Below are 8,805 nucleotides of genomic sequence, written 5' to 3'. Positions count from 1 at the left end.
AACTTTGTACTTTTTAATTCTCATTTAGATAAAATATTCATAAACTCGTCTACTTTTATAGCATGTCTCCTTAAAGGAAAAGTGTTAACACATAATTGTATTGAGTTAAAATTCATCTATTATATTAAAATTAAATCAAATTTCATATTTATTCTTAAAATGAAAGTAGATAAATATAAAAAAAATACTTTAATCAACAGAGAGAACATATGTACATGGTTCCATAGAATAAATTAAATAAATATTCATGGTAGAATATTATTCAATCTCTTATTGTGCGTACATAGTTTTTGTTTATTGATGATATAAATAAATGGATGATCTTATCATACACAAATAATTTTAAAAAAAACACTAAAATATTGTGAATGCGTTTATACAAAACTATATAAATTGTTTTCAAAATCAAACAAAATACAAAATGTGATCAACTTTATTTATTTTTTTGATACAAAAATGTTTAGGTTAAGGGTGGTTTCTTCGGTCCAGGGTCAGGGCATACCTAAGACTCAATTGGAATTTACATAGAAATTTACAGATTGCTCATCAAAAGTGATGATGATAAGATTCAAACTTGACCTTATCAACTCAAATTTCTGAATCTTAACAACTTGTACCAACACTCACTGATGAATTTTATTTATGACAATATAAATCAAATGCTCCATGTTCTGAAAATAAATTATTATTATGTGTATATATTAATGTAATGTTCTAGACGTTTTTTAATGCGATATACATGTACGTACGAGAGAAGATTCAAACAAAGACAGATTGTGAGACTATGCCATGTTTGAAACGGGGCTATACTTATTATTCGGAAATTATTATACATCGATTCATTATATAAACGATATGATTTATTAATTTTCTTATTTGAATATATAAATCCCATGAAAAATAAATATGGACACATGTATTAGTAAATGATTTCCAAGATTACGTGAATGATTTATAACAATAATATAGGCATAATGCAAACAAATACCCCTAACGTTTGATAATATATGTAATTTTGTCCATATTATTTTTTTGGAACATTTGACCTCCTCACATTTCATTTTGGGTCAAAAAGTACCCTCGTTGGATGAAAATCGGTAGTCAACTGACAGTCAACGCATGAAGCTGACTCAACAAAAACATGTGGAGGGAGAAGCTAAAGTGGCATTTCCATATTATAGTAGATGATGATGTGGCATATCTACGTAGACTAAATGCTTACATGACATATACACGTGTGATGCCATGTCAGTAATTTTTTTAAAAAAATAATTAATAATAAATAATTATTTTTTTACTAAATTAATAGAAACCAATTAGATGTTACCAAGTGACACATGGAGTTTTTATTAAATTAAGAAAGGAGGGATTAAACTTAGGTCTAAGGAATGAAAGGCTTAACTCCTAACCATCAGACCAAATCACTTGATTGGTAATGTTAGGCTAATAACATTATTTAAGATATATTGTTGCCAATAAAACCACCACTAACACAAGCATTTTATTTAAAATTATAGTTAGATTTAAATTGTTTGAATTATTTGAGTCAATTTAAATTCATATTTAAAATTTTAATTAATTTTAAATTTTTAAACTTTAAAAATAAAAAATAAAACGATTTAATCTTTTGAGTCTGATTCCTAGCTTTGGAACTTCTCCTATTCTCTGGCTGTAAACTTCTTTGCATTAAACGCTTTCTGCAGAAGCGGCAGCGGCGGCCGTGGGCTGATCAGCAGCATTGTTGCACTGAGACGTTGCATGAGTGAAGAATTGTGGAAAGGTGAAAAACTCGGCGAAGGGAGAAAGGTGTCCGTTGTGTTCTGGCTGTTGAGTGGTCCTCTTATGAGCCTCCATGGTCTGTGAGAACTGCTCTAATTCCTTCACGAAATTAATCGCCCCGCCAATTATTGAAGCTTGATCACCCTGGAAATGGATAATGCATATATTAGTTTGTTGTATGATAAAGAAAGATACGTAGTTGACCTAGTCTACAAATCTAAATGGTTTCCATGATTCATGAAAGTCAGTAATTTCTCAAGTTCTTCACCCAATGCCTTTTACGGTTCATAAACAAAACGGCTATATTACGTTAAGAAGTGGGTGTTTGATTAGGGTTGTATAAACTTGTTTTAAAGGTTAATATTCTTTTATTAATTGAAATTATCAAACGAAAAGTGTGTGAGAGAGATAAAAACTAAACCTTTGAACATAAGAATGTGGCATCAGAGTTCTAATCATAGCAGGTAGTCATTCATTTGTTTCCGGCGATTGCGTTCAACAGCGATATGAGTCATTCTCTGGTTCTCCAGCTCTTCTTTGTTCTTGCTGCCCCTGGTGTGACAACGTTTTCGTCTAGTACCGTTGGTCGCCGTTTTTTTTTTTTTGCACTGTAAGCTTGTTGAGGTTCCATTAGAGCTTGGAAACCAGCAGCTGCAGGGGCGGGGAGAGTCTGATCGGCAGTGCAAGCTTCGGATGAAGAAGAGTAAGGATCTCATAGTTCATTTGCATGTTGTTGCATGACTAAAGTAGAAGAGGAGTCCCAATTTGCATGCAGATAATGATGATGATTCTCTTCTTGTTCTAAATTGCTTTCAAGAATCACAGTAAGAGCTTCATCTTCTTCTTGGAAGCTAAAATCATAACCCCAAGCTCCTCCTTCGGAAAAGTAGTCCTTGAAACCATAGGTAAATCGATCTGGAGGGTAACCACTGCTTCTAATGCCATGTTTTGCAAGAACCCAGATCTTTATCACACTTGCAAAAATCACTATAATTTAAATATGAATTTAAATTTACTCAAATAATTCTAACAATTTAAATCTAATTATAATTTTTAAAAAAGTACTTGTGTTAGTGGTAATTTTATTGGCTACAATATACCTTAAAATGTAATTAGCCTAACATTAATAACCAATTGATTTGGCTTGGTGCTTAGGCGTCAAGCCTTTCATCACTTTGACTTAGGTTCAAATCCGGTTGCAAAATTTTATAGAGGTTTAATCTCTCATTTTTTAATTTAATAAAAAATTCATGTGCCATGTGGCAACATCTGATTGGTTGCTATTAATTTAGTAAAAATAATTATTTGTTATTAATTGAATTTTTAAAAAAAATTGTTGACGTTGCATCACACGTGTACATGTATGTCAGCATTAGTCTAGGTGGATCTGCCACGTTATTATATACTATGATATGGACATGCCACGTCAACATCTCCACATATTCTTACTGAGTCAGCTTCATGTGTTGATCGTCAGTTAACTAACGATTTTCATCCAAAGAGGGTATTTTTTGACCCAAAATAAAACGTGGAGAGATCAAATGTTCTAAAAAACAATATGAGCAAAATTACATATATTGTCAAATGTTAGAAATATTTATGCAATAATATATTGGTGAACTTCGTGAGGAATAAGTCAATTTGTAATTCCGCCCCCGCCGCCTTTGTTTGAGTGGGTCCAACAGAAACACTTCGGTCATTAGCCCAAGTTTTACCCAAATCTCAGGGATGGATAATCAATCAAACCTTAAACAATTCTAATAAAACCACAATAAAAACAATAATTTATACCATAGTCACCAAGCTATTACATTTTTCAAAGGCAAAATGTTAAAATTAGCCCCAATATCTAAAAAAAAATGGTCTCTGGTATATATTCTTCTTCTTTTTTTGAGTATTTTGCCTCGTGCTTTATTTTGGGGCAAAAAGACTCCTTTAATGATGAAATCGTCAAACGATTAACACTCTAAAATAGAGATATTTTTACCTTAAAATAAAACATTGAGACCAAAATGTTCTAGAATAAAATAATAAGGTCGAAGTGACTACTCAACCAAATGATGGAGATCTTTTTCCCTTAAAATAAATAGTTAAGAGTTAAAACTTACAATAAAAAATAAGAGTCAAAATAATCATATTAATAAACGTTAAGTTTTTTAGGCAAAAAGACATTAAAAGTACATGTACTTTTAAAAAAAATGTGTCATTCGTATTATTTTTTATCAATGTGGTCTTCCAACTTAGAAATAAATCTAATGTGGTCATTTGACCATTTTTTTGTCATTAACCGTTACGGTGTTAACGTGACAACCCACGGTGATTGATAACGTGACAAATAACATATTAAATGTGATAAATTGATGACTCAAACATGATAGATGAACTGCAACTTCAATACCGTGGATTGCGACATTAGTATTGTAACAGTCAAATGACGAAAAACGTTAGTCAAATGGTTACATTAAATTTATTTTCTGAGGTGGAGGGTTATAACGAGAGAAAAATAATACGATGATCACAATAATTCTTTTCAAAAGTATATAGACCTCTCATATATTTTTTTTTTACAATTAGCAAGATACCTTCTTCAAATTTGATCACTAATGATTAAAGAAATTAAAATGATATGATTTTTTAAAATATTTTTTATTTATCAATTTGTTCTCTCCTATCAGGGCTAAATCTACAAGATAATATGTTGGAATTATTTATTTCACGAGATAACGTTCTCCCAAGATTAATTGCTGAAGTAGGGCGAATTGCACATTGTTGGCCGTAGGTCGCCATGCCTTCCGGACGACCTACGACGTGGCAGCTTCAGACGTCCCATGCACGACCCAACCCATAGGTCGCCATGCACTCCCAGCGACCTCCTAGGTCGCCCTAGGTCGCCATGCACTCCGGGCGACCAAGGAGGTCGCCATGCACGCCCGGCGACCAAGGAGGTCGCCATGCACGCCCCGCGACCTTGTCTCCTTGCATGGCCATGTGATATTTTTGCACGTTCCGCTCTATGGATGCAACGCATGCATGAGGGAGCAGAGGGTTAAAGCTTGGTCGTCGGGCAGGAATCTCCCAGCTATGACATGCAGGGCGGCAAGGGTTAAAAGCTTGGTCGTCGGGCATGCATGGCAACCTTCTTGGTCGCCCGGAGTGCATGGCGACCTAGGAGGTCGCTAGGAGTGCATGGCGACCTATGGGTTGGGTTGTGCATGTCCCATGCACACGATCATTCACTCGTCGGAAGTTGCCACGTCGTAGGTCGCCCAGAAGGCATGGCGACCTACGGCCAACACTGTCGCCCTACTTCAGCAATTAATCTTGGGAGAACGTTATCTCGTGAAATAAATAATTCCAACACATTATCTCGTAGATTTAGCCCTCCTATCAGCGGTATACATGCCATTTTTTAATTGCTTATTGATTAAACATAAAACAATAAAAATAAAATATGCATTGATTATAGTTATAATAAAAGCAAGATATATAACATCCAGATTTTGAGTTATTGACCAACCGCCATGCAGTGGTGGGAATTGAATGTATTCACATGCTTTTCCGATGATCCATGGAGATTACCAGCTGCCATAATCCCCATGAAAGCCTCGACAATAACGCGGTGGTGGCATGGCGAATTCAGCTCCAAAAAGCATCGAAGAAGCTCCTGAAGATGATGGGTCGAGTATATATGCTTCTCCTCGATCATCTGGAGCATCGACTGTCGAAAATCTCGATATGGGTCGTCGGAATTCTTCACCACAGCGATGGCGTCGATGATTTTAGAGCAAGGGCTGAGCCTAACTTTGGAAGAAGATGATGATGATATGGAAGGATTTGGGGATGCAGAGACTTTGGGTTTTGGTTCATAAACATATCCAGGTTTTGGGTCCCCACAGCGGCATCCCGCATTTGCTGGTAAGAGAAATTTGAACAGGCTTTTCTTGTTGGAAGACATGAATGAAAGATCTAATTTTGATAAGAAAGCAAATGGATTTTAGTTCAGAGGGAAGTGAAAGAAACACGAGGATTGTTGGTACCAGTCTTTTTCAACGTTTTCTTCGCTACGAATCATTTTATCTTCGAAATTTAAATTGATTATATTGTTTGTTAGAGGGACTTGACTTAACTTCCAGGAAATGTTAGACGTGAATTCTGGAGATAAGATTATTTATTTTTAAACATTAAATTATTTTTTATCCATTAAAAGTTCAAAATATGAATTATATTTCTATTTTTGCTCTTACTTGCATCACATGTCCTCAAACTATGATCCTCATTTTACATTGGTTTGTGAACTTTTAAAGCTCCAATTTCATCTCTAAACTATTATCATTTTAAGTTAGTCCTCAAACTTTTGAACATTTTGATATCATCCCCAAACTATGACATTCATTCTAAATTAGTCCCCAAACTTTTTAAATGTTCCAATTTCATTCCAAACTATATGTATATATTAATCACCTCCCCTGTTAATAAAATTGTTAGGCCAATGTATATTATTATATGTTTGAGAGAGAGAAAACAAAATTTAGGTTAAACTATAGTTGAAGCTAATTACATATTTGGATGGATTTAAAGATTAAATTAAAATATTCAAAGTTTGGGGATTAATTTAGAAAGAGGGTCATAGTTTAGGAGTGAGTATAATGTTTAAAAGTTTAAGGACTAATTTAGAATGAGAATCATAATTTGGGGTGAAATTGGAATATTTAGAAGTTTAAGAATCAATTTAATATGAAGGTTATAGTTTGGGGACATATGATGCAATTAATATTTAAGTTCAAATGTTTAATTCATTTCACACCCTTCAATTCATTAAAGATAAAGATTAGGTTTAAGCAAAGTGGAACCCAATATATTTGTAATCTTATTAAATATAATATATAAAGAATACATATTTTGATAAGAGAGTTGTATCCATAATTCCTTGATGGGAAAAGACATATTTAAAAAAAATCAAGAATATGAGATATATAAGCTAGAATATGGATATGAGCAGAGGTGTCTTTCTTATGCCACCTGCTCCTGTTCTATGTACATTTGCTCCATCCACGGTGGAAATGTTTCTTGAACATCTTTACCAACACTGTAACGCTGTTGCCGCTGCAAACGCTCTCCCGTAGGAGCACCATCTCTCACGATCGAATGAACCCAGGACACATCTGGCCCATTCGCATTGGATGCCATCATGTTTGTTGTTGCTGTTGTGGTGGGATTGTTGTTCCGGAATCCAAAAGAAGCTGACTTCCTAAGCCTGTTCAGCTCATCTCCTTGAATTCCCCAATCCAGTTTCCCATCAGGGGAGCTCCAATCAGAAATATTTGAAGACATCATGGTTGTGGAGGTAGCAGTAAGTCCAGCACGACCGGTCATTGCCCCACGGTATATAAAACTCTGGCTCCGTTTTGCAAATTCAGAAAACCTGGAATTCATCACTGCTGCAGCCACTGCAGCAGATGAGTCAAAACCAGATGCTTATGGCTGCTTCACAGGAGAGGATGAAAGGCTCGTTGGGTAGCTTGCTCGGAGCTGGTTCATGTTTTGGCGAATTTGAATCCCAGTTGGAGATTGCAACTGGGTCGGTGTTGCAGATTTTACTGAAAGTCCCTTCAAGGGAGACAGCAGAGATGGATCGAGGGATCCAAAAGCATCATTGAGATTAGTAGGTTTCAAATCCTCAAGCCTACTGTATTCGTTTTTCCGACAAGATGGGGAGGAGAGACTAGAAATCCATCAACTGTTGCTGTTGCAATTGGCTAGCATGGTTCTCGAGGGCAAGTAATTGCATTTCCAGATCAAAATCCCGGGCATTAAAAGCAGTCTTTAAGCGGCTACCGGGTAGCTGCAGGGCAGGAGGGGTGAGGTTAACTTTGTTGTGCTACAAGTTCCCGATATTTGGAGAGGAAGAAGCGACTAAAGGAGACATGGGTGGTGTTGAAGCAGTAGGCAGTGGCAAAGAGGATGAACCAAGTGCTAAAGGGCTCAAATTTGCTATTTCCACTGCATTGATAGCAGTAGAACTTGGTGAAGGCATGGTTGAACCGGTTGAAGCATTCACGGGATGTAATTCTTCAAGTTTGTGGGCAAAGAAGCAGATTTTGCGATTGCAGCCAATCTCATCTTCAAAGCCTTGTTCGATATTGAGCAGGATGCAGCCAAGACTCAAAAATACCATGAGCATATTCACAAGCATCAACCCTAGGGCATGCCCCCTTCAGGAACTCGGGGCAGGGCACGCAGATATAGGGGTACTTCCTTAGGTCCCTCCTCCTTGCATTCTCGCCAGGATGAACAAAAGGGCACTCGGTCCAGTCATGGGAGTATGCCCTCGAACATGGCTTCACCTTAAAGGTATACATCTTGAAGTCATCAGTTCCATAGATACCATTGTTGATATCAGGCAGTGATAGATTAACAAGATATTCTTTCTTCTCGGGCCCTTCTTTCACGAACTGAGGCAGCCCCATCTTTCAGATTCGTCTTTCTGGTTAAGAATATTATCGCTAATGCAACCCTCTAGACCCGGTCTATGCGTTTCGACTAAGTCTAGTGAATCACATTCATGATTCTTAAAGATATTATTCCGAAACCATTATTCAATCATAGTAAAATCACATTATAAATGACGTTTAAGAAATTATAATAATATACTAAAAAATACAAATCATAAATATAATGAATAAAAACAAATTAATTTAAACATGTCTTAAAAATCAAAATTTACGATAAACCAAATATAAGTAGCAAATGAGTAGTCTTTATAAAATCCAATACTTTAAAATAAGGCCCATGTTACCAAAATAAATTCAACTTAAAAGATAAAACATTACAATACGATATACTTCAAGAGATATGTTGATCCTCCAAGTGCTCGATCAGGTGTATCTAACCAACAATATCTGAAAGGGGAAAACATTTTCGAAAAGTGTGCTAGGCTCAATGTGTCCCAACATTACTATAAAATCATGATAAGTACACTAAACAAATCATAGTCCAATAAATCTCATAAAAATTGTACTGCAATAA

General features: G+C 35.6%; 2 pseudogenes; both read right to left on the bottom strand.

Annotated features, from left to right (window-relative positions):
- Positions 1-1,686: 1,686 nt before the first annotated feature.
- LOC120123544 lies at positions 1,687-5,734 on the bottom strand (annotated as a pseudogene).
- A 1,048-nt stretch (positions 5,735-6,782) lies between these two features.
- Positions 6,783-7,969, bottom strand: LOC120123446 (annotated as a pseudogene).
- Between the last annotated feature and the right edge of the window lie 836 nt (positions 7,970-8,805).

The sequence above is a fragment of the Hibiscus syriacus genome, unplaced genomic scaffold (assembly GCF_006381635.1).
Source record: "Hibiscus syriacus cultivar Baekdansim isolate YM2019G1 unplaced genomic scaffold, ASM638163v2 tig00110393_pilon, whole genome shotgun sequence".
In the NCBI taxonomy this organism is placed as follows: Eukaryota; Viridiplantae; Streptophyta; class Magnoliopsida; order Malvales; family Malvaceae; genus Hibiscus; species Hibiscus syriacus.
The sequence above is the reverse complement of the archived record's forward strand: the minus strand, read 5'-3'. Positions and strand labels throughout refer to the sequence as shown.